At 44.1% G+C, this 24421-nt stretch overlaps 1 pseudogene; it reads right to left on the reverse strand.

Annotated features, from left to right (window-relative positions):
* Window positions 1–6287: 6287 nt before the first annotated feature.
* LOC123059510 (GDSL esterase/lipase At5g03600-like) lies at window positions 6288–17350 on the reverse strand (annotated as a pseudogene).
* Between the last annotated feature and the right edge of the window lie 7071 nt (window positions 17351–24421).

A 24421-nucleotide genomic window follows, 5' to 3' on the forward strand; every position in this document is an offset into this window, starting at 1 on the left:
GTAGTCGCACGTCTTCTCGATCCAACCGATCAAGCACCGAAACTACGGCACCTCCGAGTTCGAGCACACGTTCAGCTCGATGACGATCCCCAGACTCCGATCCAGCAAAGTGTCGGGGAAGAGTTCCGTCAGCACGACAGCGTGGTGACGATCTTGATGAACTACAGCAGCAGGGCTTCGCCTAAACTCCGCTACAGTATTATCGAGGAATATGGTGGCAGGGGGCACCGCACACGGCTAAGGAATAGATCACGTGGATCAACTTGTGTCAACTTGTGTGTCTTTGGGGTGCCTCTACCTCAGTATATAAAGGAGCCAAGTGGGGAGGGGGCGCCGGCCAAGAGAGAGAGGCGCAGGAGGAGTCCTACTCCTACCGGGAGTAGGACTCCCCCCCAATCCTATTCCAACTAGGATTCCCAAGGGGGAAAGAGGGAGAGGGGTGGCCGGCCACCTCTCCTAGTCCTAATAGGACTAGGGGAAGGGGGGAGGCGTGCAGCCCCCTTGGGCTGCCCCTTTCTCCTTTCCACTAAGGCCCATGAAGGCCCATATGGCTTCCGGGGGGTTCCGGTAACCTCCCGGTAACCCGGTAAAATCCCGATTTCACCCGGAACACTTCCGATGTCCAAACATAGGCTTCCAATATATCAATCTTTATTTCTCAATCATTTCGAGACTCCTCGTCATGTCCGTGATCACATCCGGGACTCCGAACAACCTTCGGTACATCAAAATGCATAAACTCATAATATAACTGTCATCGTAACCTTAAGCGTGCGGACCCTACGGGTTCGAGAACAATGTAGACATGACCGAGACACGTCTCCGGTTAATAACCAATAGCGGGACCTGGATGCCCATATTGGCTCCTACATATTCTACGAAGATCTTTATCGGTCAGACCGCATAACAACATACGTTGTTCCCTTTGTCATCGGTATGTTACTTGCCCGAGATTCGATCGTCGGTATCCAATACCTAGTTCAATCTCGTTACCGGCAAGTCTCTTTACTCGTTCCGTAATACATCATCTCACAACTAACATATTAGTTGTAATGCTTGCAAGGCTTATGTGATGTGTGTTACCGAGAGGGCCCAGAGATACCTCTCCGACAATCGGAGTGACAAATCCTAATCTCGAAATACGCCAACCCAACATCGACCATTGGAGACACCTGTAGTACTCCTTTATAATCACCCAGTTACGTTGTGACGTTTGGTAGTACCCAAAGTGTTCCTCCGGTAAACGGGAGTTGCATAATCTCATAGTCATAGGAACATGTATAAGTCATGAAGAAAGCAATAGCAACATACTAAACGATCGGGTGCTAAGCTAATGGAATGGGTCATGTCAATCAGATCATTCTACTAATGATGTGACCTCGTTAATCAAATAACAACTCATTGTTCATGGTTAGGAAACATAACCATCTTTGATTAACGAGCTAGTCAAGTAGAGGCATACTAGTGACACTTTGTTTGTCTATGTATTCACACATGTATTATGTTTCCGGTAAATACAATTCTAGCATGAATAATAAACATTTATCATGATTATAAGGAAATAAATAATGACTTTATTATTGCCTCTAGGGCATATTTCCTTCAAGTTCAACATATTATAAAGTACACAACCATTGTTGACAATACATAGTGGAGTTTAGATGCATAGTTCATCCTTTTCTCACAAAAGGATGAAAAGCATATCTACTACATACATACACAGCCATAGTTCATCTTAGAGAAGTTCACATTTAGTAGAGCCATACACTACACAACCATCATGCCCAAAAGGTCAGCATTGCCCACTACTCTCATATTCATTTTCTTCACTTCTCTAAGATGGCCTGGATCCCCTTGATCTCCTCCTTCAGCTTCTCCTCTGCCTTAATCAGCTCAGCAATCTGAAGCTCTAGCTGCCCCTTCTCTTCACCATGCTTTTCCTTTCCCTTGAGCAAATCAGTAACCTGAAACTTCAACTCTAGCTTAGCTTGGGTGAGCTTCTCCTCAGACTTTGTGAGCTATGCATTCTTCAACTCCAAGTTCATCTTAGCTTCAGTAAGCAATTGCTTATCAGTAATATGCTTCAACTTCAGGTTCTAGATGACTGTAGCTTGAGCTCTTGTCAGGTTCAGTAGCACATCATAATTCTGCTTAAACTTCTCAAACTCTGCATCTTTCTTTGCCATCTGTGCATTCATATCAACCACCAGTTCACTTCTGCATTCATGCTGATATGTAATGGCAGACTGCAGATGTCTGAAATCCACCACCCTATCCTCCTGGAAGCTCATAAGCTGATGCACATCTTGGACTAGCTTGTCATAGTTGGCCTCCAGGTTGTTCTTCTCTTCTGTCAGATGGTGGATAGTGAAAGAACTTTCAAGATTATCATTCACCCTAGCACTCTTGCTATCTTCAACCATTGCCCACAGCTTCAACAGTGCATTTTGCATTGTTGGGGGCCACTGGTGATCAACCCATTCAACAAACCCACAATTCTGCCCTTCCTGCAAAAAGAAAAAAAAGAAAAAATAAACAAGTTAGTGCATAACTAGTGCAAAGCAATAACACTATTTTGTCCTTTCTACATTGGTAATAATAACAACACTAAGCTACACTGGTAATTGAGATGTACCTACCCACTAAATAACAACATGACAAACTACAACACTAGTCAGCTACAGATTTAAACTAGTTTTTGCTAATCACCTACAAAAGCAATCTCAAACTGCAAACTTGGTGAACTGCCAAAGCATTTGCAGTACATACTATCCATTCAACTGAATATTTGTAGCATTTACATACATAACAGCAGGTGCATCCCAACATAAAACTAACAGTTCAATCAATATTTAGTTACAAACAGGAGCAAAAGTAACAGCAACATAATTAACAGTACCACTGTCATTCAACTACATAAAAATGCCACAATAACAACTTAAAACCTGTAGAAGTCTCAAACTGAATATTTCACATGTGGGCAAAAACAATCCCATTGCAAAATAACAGTACCACTGTCATTAAACTACACAAGCTACTGCTGTTGCAAAAGTGAATAATCAACCCTAACAAAATGACAGTAAAGATTCCACTGCCAAGTTAAATATGCCCTAATAATCAGCCCTTTTACTAATGTGAACATACTATATAGCAGATCAGTTATCCTTGTGACATGTAAGTCTCCCTTTATCACTTTTTCTTGTAAACTCATGTAAAAGTGATAAGGTTATGCATGTTAGCTTGGAACATGAGGGATGTGCGCATGAGGAATAATATGACATATAATATCCCACTATCAGCCTACAGTTCATACCGGCTCTGCACATGCTAAGAACCTTCTCCCTGTGTCTGTTCCTTCAAATGCGACAAGCCTCTCAGATGCCTTCCCGTGCTTCTCACATACCGACATCGTTTCCAGCTCAAGCCCGTGGTAATCTAGATCTTCAACACTGAAAGGGACCTGTCGAAGCTCGTACAAACAAAATGCCCAAATCAAAACCCAGCAAAATCAATCAAATCAAAAAAAACCCAAATCTGTAACCCTAACCCTAAACCTAGCTCAAGGAAAATCACCTGGCTCAGCCCGTCCATGGATGAGGTCGAGTGCATGTACGGCAGGCTGGAAGTGTCGTCACTGCTTTCGTCTTCGAAAACCATGGCGGGCGGCGGCGGTCCGGTCCGGCAACACTGTGGGCGCCGACGAGGGCGACGAGAGAGGAGCGAGCAGAGAGGCACGAGCGTGGAGGAAGAGAGACAGAGCACGGGCCGGTCTGGTTCGAGCCGGACCGCACCTATCGAGCGAGCGGGCGGGTACCGATTCACCAGCGCGGCAGCTGACGCGCGGGCCCGGGCGGTCAGTTCCAGCGTCAATACGTAGAAATATGAGGTTTAGCCCGATTCGCAACGGTTCGACTAAAACGTGGTACTGACACGTAAAAATTTTCAAAAGTAGTATCAATTCATCACCACCGCCCCAAATGTGGTACTATCGTGTAATTAACTCTTGTGACACTGACTGGAGTATGTTAGAGATAATCCTTAAGGGTTAACATAATAGGATATGGATCTCTGATTGAAACACCTGAAGCACATCGGAAGATTACATACTAACCGTGATTTTGTATGACCAAGATGGGATAGTCCCTGATTTTACTGTCATGAGTCTCCAGTGATGTGGAATCCTTCGGAGGAGAAGAGCAACAACAGGGTAGACGGCAGCAGGTACGTGGGAGGGCCGCCGACACTACCATGTGGTAGCCGGTGGTGGTAGAGGGTCTTCTGGCCATCAACTCTCTTTTTTAGGATCGGTAGTTAGCCCTCTAGCAAGGTTTAACTCATATATGTGTGCACACACGAAGAGGTACGTGACCTCTTCTGTTTATACGACGGGCCGATGGGCGAAGGACTGAAACCATATGTTGGTTCTAGGTGCCCACGATCAAAGCACCATTGTGGAAAAAGACTCCCCCTTCTCTCTAGGTCAATAACAACCCGAGATCAATTCCAACAATCTCCCCCTTGATCGTAAGGTTAGCAATCAAACATGAGCCCACTCTTAATAAAAAATAATATACCAAAGTAAAGTGTTACAATGGCCAATGAAGTGTCATTGAACCTCAGTACTTAATAGTATAGGATTCTATCTCGAAATGTATGACATTTTACTTTATGGGAGTTGGTTTATTTGACGGTCCTATTTTCCAGGATCAAAAGGCTTTCCAAACTCATGCTTGCAGCATAATCATAAAATAATGGGTGGTAAGCCTTCGATAAACGGATCCATAAAAGGCTTTTTGGTGGCCATCAGAGGCATGGCGCTCCACAAGTTGCCCCGTGGGCAAGAGAGAGACAACACACTACCTCAATGTCACATATTCTCCTAGTTTGCGAGTGCATTGGAAGTTAACTTCCATATGAAAATACACATTTTTGGGGCACCGTGACATATGGACTTCCAATCTGGGCGAGTGTTAGCCTGTTTATTGCTTGACACACCGCTACCCTATGCTCGTCCAAGGGCAATCAATAAGCGTTGCAAACTGTAAACCATGCTTCTCCGAGTGCTCACGCTTCCATGTGCTCTAAGGCTTAAGCTTTGCAATCTCCTCGACATCCAGCTCCTAAAAATATTGTTGCAGCCTAGCCGGATTCTTTTTACCTCCTTGTTAGATGAATTCGACCACCCAGTGGAGGTGGCACTGGCCTCGGGAGGGGGGGGGGGTAGATCGCAAGGGGGTCTCTTGGGATCGAGTGGCCACACCAAACCCGAATGTTCACCCCATTTCCCACTCGCCGGATAGTCTCTTATTTATTGTGCAATTCAAGGCCATACTCTATGGCATGCCATGTCGACAAGTCATTTCCAATGAAAACCGTGTGAAACAATGTTGCCATTGGTTCGCGCAAAAAACAAATACAAAAAGGGTAGCATTCAGAATCTGCACACACGGAGAATCGGGGTATTGGTTTCGACACATTAATCATAGCGGTCAAATGGTCCCCGTGGAAGCAAAGAAATGCGAGAGTCTCCATCTGGTCCCCGCGGAGGCAAAGAAAGGTGAGAGTCTTCACCTGGTCCCCGTGGAAGCAAAAAAATGTGAGAGTCTTCAATAAGGTGGAGCACCAAAAGAGACCCAGGGAGCTCGTCATGGATATATTAGGCGAAGTCACATATTGGAGGCAAGCGGCGGGAGGTGTTGGTGGGTTGCAATGTTTTGTGAGAGGATTGCTTAGTGCACTGCCGTGGGTTAGCGTGGAAAAAACAGTTATGGATCCTATGAGTTAGACTATCGGGTCTAGTTGCGCAAGTATAGAGTTATGCTCATGTCTTCTCCATGACTAGTTGATGGTGTTTAAGCGTTGTATATGCACATAAAAACAAACCTAAACCATACCCATTCGGGTCGGGTATCCATAGATACCCCTATATCAATCCTCAATTAAGTGACAAGGCACCCGTCACCCCTAGAACATGCCGACCCGATAGATCACGTCGACAACAAATAATCAAACGGTGTGGAAATGCCTTGAGCTTATTGAGCCGCATATAGGCAAGCATTCGGTTTGTATAGCTAGAACACGTCTTTATTGTAGATGTGCCAAATGATATACACTAATTACTTCTTAGGAATATAGTTTTCAAAAAAGAAGATGCAAATGCAATATAATATTCATCCTCGAATACAGAAAATACAGTCTTTGAAACGCTTGAAACTATCGAACAAATACAATCAGAATATTGTCATCATGGATGAAAAGCGCTACAACGACATATGAAAGTTGACTACCTAGTCTTGATCTAAAAACACCCTCAAGGGCTTTTCCAATTGTTTCATGACAGCCTCCCATCCCACGTGCGTCGGGTGCATGTCGTCCCAATAGAAAAATTTATTGGACTTGTTGCACATGGTGTAAAGAAGCTCTCTGGACAACTCGCCTTGCTGTCCACAGTAACCCTTCGAATCTAAACTCTCGCAACACGGCGATAGTTTGCGCTTGAATTGCTTCGTTAGGTCTGAGCCTTTACCTACATTAATGTACATCGAATTAATTTAGATTAGAAAATTTTGAAATAAAGACACTTTTGAATGCATGTAGATACATACCTGGCACATTATCCACAATATTAATGAATGTGGTTTACAGATCGGTGATGTGGACATTCTTCTTTGCTGTCATAACTTGTTTCAAGTTATTGTTATGGATGGAAGCACCCAAGTTTTCAAAAATATCGCACGTGGTGTAGTTGTTAGTTCGGGTTTGTGATGGTGTGCAACCGACAGGATGTAAGTTGTTGACAAGAACCTTTGTAACCCCAAGCTTCAACAATTGCTCCACATTAGCAGCCATCTCTTTTGTCACTTTCCCAATATAAGCATTAATCTGCACCGCATACATGAAAATTAAGTTAGTAAGATGCACAAACAAATTAATTGTTCAAACTAGTGTATGCATACTATGTTGATATAGTACTCACATCGTTGGGGCTACTTAGTCCAATGACGCCGGTGCTTGCATAATCATTGCCGGAGAAGGCCACGAGCGCTACAGAGTGAGTCAATTGTTTCTCCGTGATGGTCCCGTCCTTGACCATCTTCCTGAAAGTATTGACTTGCTTGGTAAAGGTGGGAAACTCATGTGATGTACTATCCAACACCACTGCACCACCCGTAGCAAAAGTCATGCCGGACGGGTCGCAGGTTTTCTCCGCTGTACGGGCATGTGCTGGAGGGGCTTCCTCCAACCCCAACATTGTTGCTGCAAGTTATCAATAGAACAATGAGTAGGGTTAATTATGATGCACCGGGGATTTATACAATATAACAGAGTACTTGTTTTAGGGCAATAAATAAGTATAACAACGGTACTTACCGATGAAATCCGACTGGATCTTGTAGTTTGAGAAGTGGCCGGACGGGGTATTCGGTCGCGGAAACCCATCGGCATCGACGTAGTTGGAGCCGTAGGGGTAAGCCCATTGCCATGACTTCTCGGTGACGGGGTCGGTCAGAGGGAGGTTCCTGTTGTCAGCGAAGTCATCCCCGAAGACAAAGAAGGTGGCGCTCGACGGCTTGTTGATACGTCTCCGTCGTATCTACTTTTCCAAACACTTTTGCCCTTGTTTTGGACTCTAACTTGTATGATTTGAATGGAACTAACCCGGACTGACGCTATTTTCAGCAGAATTACCATGATGTTGTTTTATGTGCAGAAAACAAATATTCTCGGAATGACCTGAAACTCCACGGAACATCTTAGAAAAAACAATAAAAAATCCTCGCCAAAGATGAAGACCAGGGGGCCCACACCCTTCTCACGAGGGTGCGGGGCGCCCCCCTAGGGTGCGCCCCTACCTCGTGGCCCCCCTGTTGCGTCTCCAACTCCAACTCCACCTCCATATATTGAGTTTCGATGAGAAAAAAAATCAGAGAAAAGAAATCATCATGTTTTACGATACGGAGCCGCCGCCAAGCCCTAAAACCTCTCGGGAGGGCTGATCTGGAGTCCGTTCGAGGCTCCGGAGAGGGGAATTCGTCGTCGTCGTCATCATCAACCGTCCTCCATCACCAATTTCATGATGCTCACCGCCGTGCGTGAGTAATTCCATCGTAGGCTTGTTGGACGGTGATGGGTTGGATGAGATTTATCATGTAATCGAGTTAGTTTTGTTAGGGTTTGATCCCTAGTATCCATTATGTTCCGAGATTGATGTTGCTATGACTTTGCCATGCTTAATGCTTGTCACTAGGGCCCGAGTGCCATGATTTCAGATCTGAACCTATTATGTTTTCATGAATATATGTGAGTTCTTGATCCTATCTTGCAAGTCTATAGTCACCTACTATGTGTTATGATCCGGCAACCCCGAAGTGACAATAATCGGGACCACTCCCGGTGATGACCATAGTTTGAGGAGTTCATGTATTCACTATGTGCTAATGCTTTGTTCCGGTTCTCTATTAAAAGGAGGCCTTAATATCCCTTAGTTTCCAATAGGACCCCGCTGCCACGGGAGGGTAGGACAAAAGATGTCATGCAAGTTCTTTTCCATAAGCACGTATGACTATATACGGAATACATGCCTACATTACATTGATGAATTGGAGCTAGTTCTGTGTCACCCTATGTTATGACTGTTACATGATGAACCGCATCCGGCATAATTATCCATCACTGATCCGGTGCCTACGAGTTTTCCATATACTGGTTCTCGCTTATTTACTTTCCCGCTGCTACTGTTACAATCACTACAAAATACCAAAAACATTACTTTTGCTGTCTTTACTTTTGTTGCCGCTACCACCACTATCATATTACTTTGCTACTAAACACTTTGCTGCAGATACTAAGTTTCCAGGTGTGGTTGAATTGACAACTCAGCTGCTAATACTTGAGAATATTCTTTGGCTCCCCTTGTGTCGAATCAATAAATTTGGGTTGAATACTCTACCCTCGAAAGCTGTTGCGATCCCCTATACTTGTGGGTTATCAAGACTAATTTCTGGCGCCGTTGCCGGGGAGCATAGCTCTATTCTTTGAGTCACTTGGGATTTATATCTGCTGGACACTATGAAGAACTTGAGAGATCCAAAAACCAAGATCTATCCCTCAACTACGAGGGGAGGTAAGGAACTGCCATCTAGCTCTGCACTTGATTCACCTTCTGTTATGAGTAAGTTTGCGACACCTACATCTGCTTCTGCTATTCGTTCTGATATGTCGCATGTTATTGATGATGCCACTTCTGCTATGCATGATACTTATGATGAAACTGCTTCTATGCCTGATACTACTGTGCCCCTTAGTGAATTTCTTGATGAACAAATTGCTAGGGCTAGAGAAAAAGAAATTATTGAATCTGAATACGATGATGATAGTGATGATGAAAATATGCCTGTTATTCCTGAGGGTTATCTTTTTGATATGGAATCTTCTGCCGCTATTTTTGCTTGCAAAGATAGATATGAGCTTAAGAGGTTATTAATTAAATGGAACAAAGAATCACTTAGAGATAAAATGAGACCTGACCCTGCTTTTGCTACTTCACCTATATGTGTTCCTGATAAGGATTATGAATTCTCTGTTGATCCTGATATAATTACTTTGGTTGAATCTGATCCGTTTTATGGCTATGAATCTGAAACTGTTGTGGCACATCTTACTAAGTTAAATGATATAGCTGCCCTGTTCACTAATGATGAGAGATCGCGTTACTTTATATACTCAAAATATTTCCGTTCTCATTAAAGGGTGATGCTAAGATATGGTTTAATTCTCTTGATCCTGGTTGTGTGCGTAGTCCCCAGGATATGATTTATTACTTCTCTGCTAAATATTTCCCTGCTCATAAGAAACAAGCTGCTTTGAGGGAAATATACAACTTTGTGCAAATTAAAGAAGAGAGTCTCCCACAAGCTTGGGGGAGGCTTCTCAAGTTACTTAATGCTTTGCCTGATCATCCTCTTAAGAAACCTGAAATACTTGATATCTTTTATAATGGACTAACCGATGCTTCCAGAGATTACCTGGATAGTTGTGCTGGTTCTCTTTTCAGGGAAAGAACACCGGATGAAGCTGAAATTCTATTGAATAATATGTTGACAAATGAAAATAATTGGGCACCTCCTGAGCCAGCTCCTGAGCCACTCCTGCTCCAATTACTGAGCCTATTCCTAAACCAACTCCGAAGAAGAGAGGTGTTTTATTTCTCAGTCCCGAAGATATGCAAGAGGCAAAGAAATCTATGAAAGAAAAAGGTATTAAAGCTAAAGACGTTAAGAATTTACCTCCTATTGAAGAAATACATGGTCTTAATATACCGCCTGTTGAAGAAACATATGATCTCAATTATTTATTTACTGAAGAACCTCCTGATCCCGATATCCCGACACAGGTAGTAAAGGTAAATTCTCTCTATAGATATGATAAAGGTGAAGTCCCTCCTACTAAAATTGCTAGTCAGTGCTTGGATGAGTTTGATAACTTTATGTTAAGCAAGACGACTTCAATGCTTATTTTGGTAGACAATTAAAAGAAAATGCTTATATGATTAGACGCTTGGGTGATTATATGGCTAATATTAAAGGTGAACTTAAACTTGTTAGCAAACATGCTTCTATGGTTACCACTCAAGTAGAACAAGTACTTAAGGCTCAAAAAGAAGTGCTTAATGAAATGAATAGAAAAAAATGATTATGCTGTTAGAGTGGCTACTAGAACTGGTAGAATGACTCAGGAACCTTTGTATCCTGAAGGCCACCCTAAGAGAATCGAGCAAGATTCTCAAAGAAATAATATTGATGTTCCTAGTTCTTCTAAAAAGAAGAAGAAGAAAAATGATAGAACTGTGCAAACTTCTAGTGAACCTATTGCTGAACCACCTGATAATCCAAATGATATTTCTATGTCCGATGCTGAAACACAATCTGGTAATGAACATAAACCTAGTAAAAATATTAATGATGATGTTCATGATGATGCTCAACCTAGTAATGATAATGATGTAGAAATTGAACCTGCTGTTGATCTTGATAACCCACAATCAAAGAATCAACGTTATGATAAAAGAGACTTTGTTGCTAGGAAACATGGTAAAGAAAGGGAACCTTGGGTTCAGAAACCCATGCCTTTTCCTCCGAAACCATCCAAGAAAAAGGATGATGAGGATTTTGAGCGCTTTGCTGAAATGATTAGGCCTATCTTTTTGCGTATGAGATTAACTGATGTGCTCAAAACAAATCCTTATGCTAAATATATGAAGGATATCATTACTAATAAAAGAAAGATACCGGAAGCTGAAATTTCCACCATGCTTGCTAATTATACTTTTAAGGGTGGAATACCAAAGAAACTTGGAGACCCCGGAGTACCTACTATACCTTGCTCCATTAAAAGAAATTATATTAAAACTGCTTTATGTGATCTTGGAGCCGGTGTTAGTGTTATGCCTCTCTCTTTATATCGTAGACTTGACTTGAATAAGCTGACACCTACTGAAATATCTTTGCAAATGGCTGATAAATCAACTGCTATACCTGTCGGTATCTGTGAGGATGTGCCTGTTGTGGTTGCAAACGTTACTATTTTAACGGACTTTGTTATACTTGATATTCCCGAGGATGATAGTATGTCTATTATTCTTGGAAGACCTTTTCTTAATACTGCAGGGGCTGTTATTGATTGCAACAAAGGCAATGTCACTTTTCATGTTAATGGTAATGAGCATACGGTACACTTTCCGAGGAAACAACCTCAAGTTCATAGTATCAACTCTATTGGAAAAATTCCATCGATTATATTTGGAGGTTTTGAATTTCCTCTTCCTACTGTCAAGAAGAAATATGATATTCTTATTATTGGGGATGTGCATATCCCCGTTGAGGTAACTTAGTGTTATTCGAAATTTCTCCGGTTTCATGATTATCGGAATGAGTTTGTTAACAAGACTTGATCAACCTTGTTAGTGGATTCTTTTTGATGAGCATGAGATGGATGAAACTAGAAGCACAAACTTCTGTACCCTCTTATACTTTCTGTTATTTATATTAAATAAAGTAAAAATAGTATTTTCTGTCTGTTTCCTGACTTATCTGTGCAATATAAAAATATCCCGAAAATAAAAGTCCTCAGAATGCCATGCCAATTTAATATGATTTTTTCGGGAATATTTGAGGATTTACTGTGCAAAAATTACCGCGGGAGGAGCTGCCACCTGGCCACGAGGGTGGTGGGCGCCCCCCCTATAGGGCGCGCCCCCTGCCTCGTGGGCCCACGGTGGCCCTCCTCCACTTATCCCAGCACCCATCTTCTTCCTCTATCTCACACAAACCCGAAAAATCAACTCAAGCACGAGTTCCAGCCACTTTTGCTGCGATTTTCGATCTCCTTGCTCAAAGCACCTCTCGCAAAACTGCTTGGGGAGATTGTTCCTTGGTATGTGACTCCTCCATTGGTCCAATTAGTTTTTGTTCTAGTGCTTTATTCTTTGCAAATTTGTGCTGCATAGGTGACCATGTTCTTGAGCTTGCATGTCAAATTTATATGGTTCCAAGTAGTTCTAATGCTTGATATAGGCTCTAGGCACTTGTAGGAGTAGTTGCTATCAGTTTTATTGAGTTTGGTTCACTTTTATTTTGAAGTTACTAGAAATTTCAGAATTTTTCAGAAAATGATGAGGAGATTATTGAGGGGCTCATCGAGCCAAAACTCGAAGGAAAAGGCACCGAAGCCTAAGTATAATTTGCCACGCACCGCGGAGATTCGGGCGTGTGAATGGCCTTCTGATGATTTCTTGAGAGAAGCCGGTATCTATGAATATTTTCATGAATTGGCTCACATGCAGGCCTCACCGCTTTCCTCCACGACCAATGCGGTCAGTATCTCTTACTCACAAATACCTTTGTGCAAAACTTTCATTTTCATTCTAGGAACTCACCACCTACGGTGGAGTTTCATTTATATGATGAGCATAAGGAAATGTCACTTTATGATTTCTGTCGGATTTGTTTAGTCCCTTTTGAGGGCAAGATAGAAGAACCACATCATGATGATGTGGCTTGGTTTATTGATAATATCACTGTAGGAGAAACCAGGAAGGTTTCCGACGCACGAATCACTAGCATACATTTTCTGTTTTGCGTTACTTTGCATTATTTGCTAGTTGTTGTTTAATTGGACGCGGAAATTCTGGAAACCTTAGTATCCCTGATTTAATTATTCTGCTCCAAGGTTTATACAGTGATAACACTTTTAGTTTGGGCGGTATTATTGCTAGACGGTTAAATATGAACCGTACTAAGGGCCCCATCTTTGGAGGCATCTATGCCACACGCCTAGCCGCACATTTTAACATACCTATTAGGCATGCTGAGAAGGAAGAAAAGGTGATGCCCCGTGTTTATCTAGATCATAAAAGTATGGTGGCACATGATTTTATTGTTAATAATAGGGCAGGAGAGCTTAAGTATCAATTGCTCTTTAATAAATATCATCCTGAGACTATTACCTTGCCTGCTCCTTCTTTGTTTGATTTGACTGCAGGCACGTACCTTATTCCGTTGACGGCTATTCACGCCTACCGGAACCCTGCACCAGTCGAGGAGCCAGAACAGGAACCACAAGATGAGCCTCCACGACAATCTATTTATTCTTGGGATCCAGAGATGACTGTCAGCCAGTGGCAGTCAGAGTCTTCTTCTTCATCACAGTATGATCCCAACTATTCCTCCTCATCACAGTACGACCCCAACAACTATTATTATGGATATCCGCCAGGCCAGTCGTGGCCATAGACCAACTTAGGCCAAAAGCCTAAGCTTGGGGGAGTACGTATTTCTCACCGACATTAAATTTATGTTCACACACACTCATTGCTAGATGTCGGTGCTCATACTTTTTCACTGTAATATCCATGCTAGTTTATTTTCTTTTTCCTGCTTTATTCTTGTGTGTTTGTTAAACCTTAAGAAAAACCAAAAAAATTAGTAGTAGTTTATTTTTCTGCTGTAGTAGTAATAATTAAAAAGAAAACCCAAAAATATTTCCCGTTCTTCTTTTGCTTGTTGGGAGCTTTCCCGTGTAAATAGTTTTATTTCTTTTCTTTTCTTTGGGGGTCAGTAGGAGAAGACCATAATTAAATTGTTGAAGTGGCTCTTATATGCATTATTGTTGATTTAACCAAGAGCCCATATTGCCTTGTCTTCTCCTGTTTATTGAATGCTCGCAGATTCCAGCTTAGTCCAATGCACGTGCACTCTTATTATTATTCACACCGTTCGGTCGTGCAAGTGAAAGGCAATTATGATGATATATGATGGACTGACTGAGATGAGAAAAGCTGGTATGAACTCGACCTCTTTTGTTTTTGTAAATATGATGAGCCCGTCGTTCTTGATTCAGCTTATTATGAATAAACATGTTTGCAATGACAATTAGAGATCAGAGTTGCTTGTGCCATGCTTGATTAGCTATGAGTTATAATGATTTACCTTGTATGCCAACATGCTATTGAGATGATTATGATGTGGTATGATGGGGTGGTATCCTATTTTGAATGATTTAAGTGACTTCACTTGGCACATGTTCACGCATGTAGTTGAAACAAAATCAACATAGCCTTCACGATATTTATGTTCATGGTGGATTATATCCTACTCATGCTTGCATCCAATGTTTATTAATTTTAATGCATGTACATGGCTGTTGTCGCTCTCTAGTTGGTCGCTTCCCAGTCTTTTGCTAGCCTTCACTTGTACTAAGCGGGAATACTGCTTGTGCATCCAATCCCTTAAACCCCAAAGTTATTCCAGATGAGTCCACTATACCTTCCTATATGCGGTATCTACCTGCCGTTCCAAGTAAATTTGTATGTGCCAAACTCTAAACCTTCAAATAAACATTCTGTTTTGTATGCTCGAATAGCTCATGTATCAACAAAGGTTGTCCTTATCTTCCGTGTTAGGCGGGTTATTCTCAAGAGGAGTGGACTCCGCTCCTCACTCACGAGAAAATGGCTGGTCACCGGGATGCCCAGTCCCATGCTTTATGCAAACTAAATCAAAATTAATTGCAAACAAAACTCCCCCTGGGACCTGATGTATGTTGGAGGCACTCGTTGTTTCGAGCAAGCCATGGATTGATGCTTGTTGGTGGAGGGGGAGTATAAACTTTACCATTCTGTTTGGGAACCGCCTATAATGTGTTTAGCATGGAAGATATCGCCATCTCTTAGTTGTTACGTTGACAATGAAAGTATACCGCTCAAAATACAATTTATCTCTATTTCAAAACCGAGCTCTGGCACCTCTACAAATCCCTGCTTCCCTCTGCGAAGGGCCTATCCATTTACTTTTATGTTGAGTCATCACCCTCTTATTAAAAAGCACTAGCTGGAGAGCACAGCCGTCATTTGCATTCATCACTGTTAATTTATATTGGGTATGACTATGATTGGATCTCTTTTACCATGAATTACAATGTCTAGTCAGTCCTTGATCTTTAAAGGTGCTCTGCATTTATGTTTTGCGGTCTCAGAAAGGGCTAGCGAGATACCATCTTGTTATATCATATTATGATTGTTTTGAGAAAGTGTTGTCATCCGAGATTTATTATTATGACTTGCTAGTTGATTATGCTATTGATATGAGTAATGATGAGACCTGAGAATTATTGCAAATGTGGTTAGTTATGATCTATGCTGAAAACTTGAATGCTGGCTTGACATAGTTACAACAACAAGAGCAAACAGAGTTTGTAAAAGTTTTTCTTTCTTTCTTTCAGTTTGTCAACTGAATTGCTTGAGGACAAGCAAGGGTTTAAGCTTGGGGGAGTTGATACGTCTCCGTCGTATCTACTTTTCCAAACACTTTTGCCCTTGTTTTGGACTCTAACTTGTATGATTTGAATGGAACTAACCCGGACTGACGCTGTTTTCAGCAGAATTACCATGGTGTTGTTTTATGTGCAGAAAACAAATATTCTCGGAATGACCTGAAACTCCACGGAACATCTTAGAAAAAACAATAAAAAATCCTCGCCAAAGATGAAGACCAGGGGGCCCACACCCTTCTCACGAGGGTGGGGGGCGCCCCCCCTAGGGCGCGCCCCCTACCTCGTGGGCCCCCTGTTGCGTCTCCGACTCCAACTCCACCTCCATATATTGAGTTTCGATGAGAAAAAAATCAGAGAGAAGAAATCATCGCGTTTTACGATACGGAGCCGCCGCCAAGCCCTAAAACCTCTCGGGAGGGCTGATCTGGAGTCCGTTCGGGGCTCCGGAGAGGGGGATTCGTCGCCGTCGTCATCATCAACCATCCTCCATCACCAATTTCATGATGCTCACCGCCGTGCGTGAGTAATTCCATCGTAGGCTTGCTGGACGGTGATGGGTTGGATGAGATTTATCATGTAATCGAGTTAGTTTTGTTAGGGTTTGATCCCTAGTATCCATTATGTTCTGAGATTGATGTTGCTATGACTTTGCTATGCTTAATGCTTGTCACTAGGGCCCGAGTGCCATGATTTCAGATCTGAACCTATTATGTTTTCATGAATATATGTGAGTTCTTGATCCTATCTTGCAAGTCTATAGTCACCTACTATGTGTTATGATCCGGCAACCCCGAAGTGACAATAATCGGGACCACTCCCGGTGATGACCATAGTTTGAGGAGTTCATGTATTCACTATGTGCTAATGCTTTGTTCCGGTTCTCTATTAAAAGGAGGCCTTAATATCCCTTAGTTTCCAATAGGACCCCGCTGCCACGGGAGGGTAGGACAAAAGATGTCATGCAAGTTCTTTTCCATAAGCACGTATGACTATATACGGAATACATGCCTACATTACATTGATGAATTGGAGCTAGTTCTGTGTCACCCTATGTTATGACTGTTACATGATGAACCGCATCCGGCATAATTATCCATCACTGATCCGGTGCCTACGAGTTTTCCATATACTGGTTCACGCTTATTTACTTTCCCGCTGCTACTGTTACAATCACTACAAAATACCAAAAACATTACTTTTGATGTCTTTACTTTTGTTGCCGCTACCACCACTATCATATTACTTTGCTACTAAACACTTTGCTGCAGATACTAAGTTTCCAGGTGTGGTTGAATTGACAACTCAGCTGCTAATACTTGAGAATATTCTTTGGCTCCCCTTGTGTCGAATCAATAAATTTGGGTTGAATACTCTATCCTCGAAAGCTGTTGCGATCCCCTATACTTGTGGGTTATCACTTCTTCTCATGACCGCCGGTAGGCGCAGGCCGGGCCTCCACGCCATTCGGATTCAGGACGAGCAGGAGGAGGGCGAGGCCGAGGACGGCCGGAAGAAGCTTCATTGATTCTGGTGGCAGATGGTTCTACTACTGTCGGCCCGAGGATCACGATCGCCCAACCGCTACTGTTTCGCCAACTAGAAATCAGGAACGCAAAGCGCTTGTCTGCGATGCTTGTACATCATGGCATGGCCCTCTCTTCAATTTATGGAATCATCGACCAGCAAAACAAGTCAAAATCGGGCTTGCGGCCTAGACCAGAGTCGGATCCACACAATAGCCGGACACGGATTAACCAGCAAAGCAAGTCGAAATCGGGCTTGTCATGGACGGGGCGTCGTCGTTCACTGGCCAGCTACTCATCTCTGCATGCCCTCTTCCCCTCCTTGTAAGGGTCGGGATCGATCTACGACTAGCAGCTAGGGTTCATGGTGGAATGGATAATTTCGACTTGTCCAGTCCAAAGCCAACCCATTCGAACGTTATACAGTGCTATTTAACTACCGAACCCATTCAGGGCCACCGTTCCACCTGGGCTTCATCTTGACTCGAGTGGGCCGTGCCGCAGGCCCGCTCGAGGCCTGGTTCTCTGCTGTTACTTCCTCGCTTGTCAGATGGTGAACAGTATCGGGCTCTGTTGCCGCTTGGTGGTGATCTTCAGTATCCTGCACCTGTGCGTCGCTGACAATCCTCCCTCCTTGAGAGCCGGCTTGTCCCAAGCTGGAGCACGGAGCAATTGTTGTTTGAGAAACTCCAAATCTTCCCATGTAGCATCAGTTGGCGAAGAATCAGACCACTGAACCAGTCCTCGGACTATATTCCGGCGACCGACCTGACACACCTTATGCTGCAACACTTGGACCAGAATTTGAAGTGCAGCTTGGGGTGTAGGCAAGGACTGATTGACAACAGCATCGCGGGGTAGGAACTTCTTCAGCTGTGAAACATGAAACACAGGATGCAGGCGGCTGGTTGCAGGCAGATCCAGCTTATATGCTCTGTCCCCTATCCTCTCCAAAACTTGGAATGGCCCATAAAACTTAAAAGCAAGTTTATGGTTCGCCCTGGAATACAATGACAATTGAGCATATGGCTGCATTTTCAGGAACACCTGATCTCCCACAGCAAACGTTCTGTTAGACCTGTGTTTGTCGGCTTGGCTTTTCATACGATGTTGTGCTCGCTGCAGATGATGTCTTGCTGTCTCTGTAATCGCCTGGCGAGATTGCAACCGCTCTTCCATTTCCACTGGTGCAATTGTATCAGACTCACTAACACCAAAATATCTTGGAGTGTACCCATACAGGATCTCAAAAGGAGACTTCCCCAAAGCAGAATGCCAATTGGAATTATACCAAAAGTCACACAAGGACAACCACTTACTCCATTTATGAGGTTGAGCACTAATGAAACACCTGAGATAGCACTCCACTTGCTGGTTAACCCTTTCAGTCTGACCATCAGTCTCAGGATGATTTGTTGTGCTCATATTCAGCTGAGTCCCAGTTCTAGCAATCAACATTTTCCAAAATTGGCTAGTGAATATTGGATCTCTGTCAAAGATAATGTACTTTGGCATCCCACTTATAAACATTGTCCAAGAACACCTCTGCAACTTTCTGAGCATTAAAAGGATGTCTCAAGGGAATGAAATGACCATACTTGGAAAACTTATCAATTACCACCAAAATGCAGTTGAACAGAGAAGATTGAGGAAGACCACTAATGAAATCCATAGAAATAGTATGCCAAGCTTGATGTGGTACTGGTAATGGAGATAGCATCCCAGGATAAAGAACCCTCTCTGGTTTAGCTTTCTGACAGAGTAAACAGGACTGCACCTGAGCCAGAATGAACCTTTTCATACCAAACCAAGAAAACAAGGCATGAATTCTTTTGTATGTAACTGGAAACCCTGAATGGCCCCCAAAGGACTATCATGGAAAGCAGCAAAAAAATTCTGATGCAAAGCAGGAACAGGACCCACCCATATGCTCTGTTTATATTTAAGTAATCCATTTACCAAACTGTAGGGGAGTTTAGATGCTGGTTGAATAGCTAATTGCTGCATTATAGCTATAGCTTTCTCATCCTTCTGATAACTATCCATGATCTCAAGCAACCAACCAGGTTGATTACTGGACACTAAGAAAAGTTGGGACTGGTCTGGAGGTCTTCTGGACAATGCATCAGCTGCAGTATTATCTGAACCTTGCTTGTACTGAATTTGGTAGTTTAAACCCAACAGTTTAGTAAGACACTTCTGTTGCCACACTGTATGTAATCTATGATCTTGCAAGTGAGCCAGACTTCTCTGATCTGTCTTGATAGTAAAATGTTGCACTTGTAGATAAGGCCTCCACTTATCCACTGCTAACAAGATAGCTAGATATTCTTTTTCATAGACTGAGAGAGCTCTATTCTTGGGCCCCAATGTTTTCCTGACAAATGCTAGTGGGTGCCCTTGTTGCATGAGCACTGCACCAATACCATATTCACAGGCATCAGTCTCAATCATGAAGGGTTTAGTAAAATCTGGTAAAGCTAGGACAGGAGCAGAGAGTAGTGCTTGTTTTAATGTCACAAAAGCTTCATCTGTAATACTGGTCCACACAAAAGGAACATTCTTCTTAAGTAGATCAGTCAGTGGTCTTGCAATTATTCCATAATGCTTAATAAACTTCCTGTAGTAGCCACTTAACCCAAGAAATCCTCTCACCTCCTTCACATTTTGGGGAGTAGGCCATTGTTGAACAGCCACTATCTTATCAGGATCAGTAGAAACTCCCTCTGCTGAGATAACATGTCCTAGATAGGCTATCTTAGGTTGAGCGAAATCACATTTAGACATTTTTACCTTCCACTGTTCTCTATGCAGAATAGATAATACTTCATCCAAATGTTCCCAATGCTCCCATAAGGTCTTACTGAAGACCAAAATATCATCAAAGAACACTAAAGCAGACTTCCTCAAAACAGGGGAAAGATCATAATTCATTGTCCCTTGAAATGTCCCTGGTGCTCCTGACAACCCCATGCCCATCACATTAAATTCATAATGTCCATTATGAGTCTGAAATGTTGTTTTATACTCTTCTCCTGGTGCTAGTCTAATTTGGTAATACCCAGCTTTCAGATCCATCTTGGAAAACCAACAAGCACCCGCCAGCTCATCCAAAAGTTCATCTATAACAACGACTGGGTACTTGATTTTTAATGTAATAGCATTAAGGTGTCTGTAATCAATCACCATTGCCAAGTGCCTCCTCTTTTTTCTTAACCAGCAATACAGGAGAAGAAAAATCACTGTTGCTATGCCTGATCATTCCTGAGGCCAACAGTTCTTTGATATGCTTTTCCAATTCATCCTTTAAATGAGGAGCAATCCTATAAGGCCTCACTGACACTGGTCTTGCTCCAGGAATCAATGGAATAGTATGATCTTTGAGTCTTCTGGGTGGCAATGTGGTAGGAGTTTCAAATACTACAACATGTTTATCCAACAACACTTGCAATTCTGGATGTTTCACTTTCTCTTCTACAGGTCTGATTAATGAAATAGAAAACATTGTAACAGCAACATCCTCAGGTAATAATCCTTGCAAAGTGACCACTGTACCCTGGTAGGAAAAGGACATCCACTTTTGCACCCAATCCACTTGCATAGGACTGTGCTGAGCAAGCCAATCCAACCCAATAATCCCATCATAACTAGCCAAGGGCAACAACCTGAAAGTAGTAGCAAATTTTGCTTGACCACAGCTCCAAGAACAAGCTTTGAGAACAGAATCACACTGCAATGTGCCTCCACCAGCCACAGCTACTGACACAGGAGGTTGTGACTGAACATTAAGCAATCGATGCTGCAAGTTACTATCAATAAAAGAGTGGGTACTGCCTGAATCCACTAGGAAAATTAGTTCCATACCCTGTATCTCAACCAGAAGTTGCAGTGTCGGTGCATTAGATTGTTTTCCAACAGCAGCAGCAGACAAGTGCATACTACAAACAGACATTCTATCCTGATCATGATCACTGCCAACAGATGACCTTGTCTCTTCTGACTGAATATGGTCTATAAGCTCCTGCACAATGTGCAACTGAACTGATGACTTGCAGACATGATCCTTAGACCATTTCTCCCCGCAAACGAAACAGAGACCTTTAGACTTGTGAAAATTCCTCAATGCAGACCATCGATCTTCAGTCTGAACCGGTTTCTGAATTTCCATGCTACGTTTGTCGTCAGAGCTGTGACTTTTAGAAGGTGGCAGTGGCAACGGCATAGGCCCCGATCGAGCAAACGAAACATGATTAAGAGGAGTAATCCCTTCCCCCAACTCCTCGTGCAACAACGCTAGATCATACGCTGCGTCCAGGTCCCGTGGTTTCTGCAAATCGACAGCAACACGAACACTAGGCTTGAGTCCATCGAGGAATCATGTAGTGTAATGCAGCGAATTGGGCGCATCCTCATACGCAGACAACTGATCATATAAGTCAGCAAAATGCTCCACATAATCAGCTACAGACGAAGTCTGAGATATCCTGAATAACTAACGCAAGAGTGTCTGACGTTGATTTCTCCCAAATTGGTTCTGCAAACTCTGACAAAATTTAGACCAAGTCGCCTGCGGTTGACGACGTTGCATCGATTCCAACCAACGAGCAGCAGCACCCTCAAACTGAGATGTGGCCAGAGAAATCCATCGATGGGTCGGTGTACCCCACAGCCTGAATTGATCTTCACATCGAGTTTGCCACAAACGTGGATTGGCTCCATCAAATCGTGGCAGTTCCAGACGAGCACCAAAGGCAAACGAATCAGCAGTATCAAGGGAATTTGACTCACGGCCCAGTGAAGGACGGAACGGGAAATTCGACTCTCGCGCACCTCTGACCGGAGGATGGACATAAGTATTAGGCACCTTCCCCCGGTGATCGTTGTCGAAGCCAAGGGAATCAGTCAGGCCACCGCCGCGACCATTCCCAGCACCACGCGATGGAGAGGATCTTCTTGCGGAGGAGAACTCCCTTTCAACTGGTCACCGCGGATCTGCTCCATCTCCATCAACAGCTCGTCGCGGACCCCGTCCACACGCGAAGAGAGCAAGCCGTCGAGGTTCGAGGTATTCGTCGAGATCAGCTTCTCCATGGCCTTGAGGAGATCCGCACCTTGGTCGCGGAAGCGCTTGTCGAGGTCGACCGCGAGATCTGCCCGAAGGAGCTCGTAGACACCGCGCCCGTCCTCCGACAACTTCTCCATCGTCGCCGCCCGCCACCGATCTCACCACCGCGTCTCGTGATGGTGTTGAGGAAGCGCCAGGACCGCCAAATCTGATACCAAGTGTAAGGGTCGGGATCGATCTACGACTAGCAACTAGGGTTCATGGTGGAATGGAGAATTTCGGTAGCGTGTATTTCCTCCCAACCTCCCTCACAGCTACAAGTTCATTACAATCGGCCACAGCCGCCGTCCAGTCCAAAGGCAACCTATTCGAGTTATACAGTGCTATTTAACTACCGAACCCATTCAGGGCCACCGTTCCACCTGGGCTTCATCTTGACTCGAGTGGGCCGCGCCGCAGGCCCGCTCGAGGCCTGGTTCTTTGCCGTTACTTCCTCGCTTGTCGGATGGTGAACAGTATCGGGCTCTGTTGCCGCTTGGTGGTGATCTTTAGTATCCTGCACCCGTGCGTCGCTGACACTCCTCCACGCCGTTGCGCACCGCCGTCAGCTCATCGGCCGCGCATTTCCTTATCATCCATATATATGTTCGGGAAATGCCAGAATAAGTTGAAGTATGAACTGAACTTCCATGACAACTTTCTGTACTAATCATCTACTTTACTCCAAACTAAGACATGAAGAAAAGAAATCTTACTGTTCAGAAATTGAGCCTTGCTTCAACAAATAGGTGCGAGAGGTAGGATTCGAACTCCCAAGCACCTAGTTTACTTCCATCAGCTTTAACAAACTAGGACAGCTGACTAGTTGTGCCTGGTTACTTTTTTTATTCTTCTTGTTGTGCATCTTTTCAGACTTTCTTCTTTTTTTTTGATTTTGTTTTGATAGCAAAAATGGAATCATGGCTCGCCGGCGATCACCGGAACAAGATAGTGTGGCGAGAGGATGAACGAAGAAGTTTTGGTGGAGCACAAACACCTCATCGCGCTAACGGCTTTTCTGTATTTTCACATGAGCTCAAACTCAGTACCCTCAGCTGCAAACACACAGGAGGGAGGGGGACTTTATATGTGCGCGCACTGACGCACCACGTCGCGCTCCCGACACACCCCACTCACAAGATCTCCACGCCCGGTGCTCCAGGGCTCGCGCGCCCGTCGCTCTCGTACGTGCACAACATAGCCGGGTCCAGCGCCCTGACGCGATCACCCCTCTGGACTTGTCGCCAACTAACATACCCATGCATGCACACACGCACACACGTTCTCGTGCCCTGCACGGACCGTACCTGGCGCACCCGACCCCGACCGCCACCGTGCAGGACATGGCTTATTCACGCAACAATCACCCCCTAAGCCATGGCCTAGAGGAGCGCCGGCCCGACGTCGGCGGCGGCGACAAGAGCCCTCTCCTCCTCCTCCGCACTCTTCTTCGGCTTCGTGCAGTCCCGTCAGAAGTGCCCGCGCTAGCCACAGTTGTAGCACCGCCCTGGTCGAGGCCGCCGCCGTGCTGTCGCTGTTGTGCCTCCAACTGCGCCGCCGTGATCATCAATTGCTCCTCCGCCCGCTCGCCGCCGGCCTGCACGCGTTGCCGTGAGCGCTTGTCGAAAGTCTTCAGCCCGTTCAGCGCCTCCTCGAACGGCATCTCGTTGATGTCGTGGAATTGCTCAATTCCGGCCACTGTGGAGTACAGACGGTCGGGGACGGTGTCAAGCAGCTTCTTCACCATCTCAGCGTCACCGAGCATTGACCCGAGGCTCGCATACCTCGCCGCCATGCCGCTGATCCTCCCAGCATATGCATCCAGACCCTCGCTGTCGTCCATGCGCAGCCGATCAAAATCGCCGCGGAGGGTGGAGAGCCGTGCCGCCCTGACACGATCGGCTCCTACAAAACGCGTCTTTAGGCTAGCCCACACCTCCGTCGTCTTCTTCGTTGACACCTGCAT

Source organism: Triticum aestivum, chromosome 3A (assembly GCF_018294505.1).
Source record: "Triticum aestivum cultivar Chinese Spring chromosome 3A, IWGSC CS RefSeq v2.1, whole genome shotgun sequence".
NCBI lineage: Eukaryota > Viridiplantae > Streptophyta > Magnoliopsida > Poales > Poaceae > Triticum > Triticum aestivum.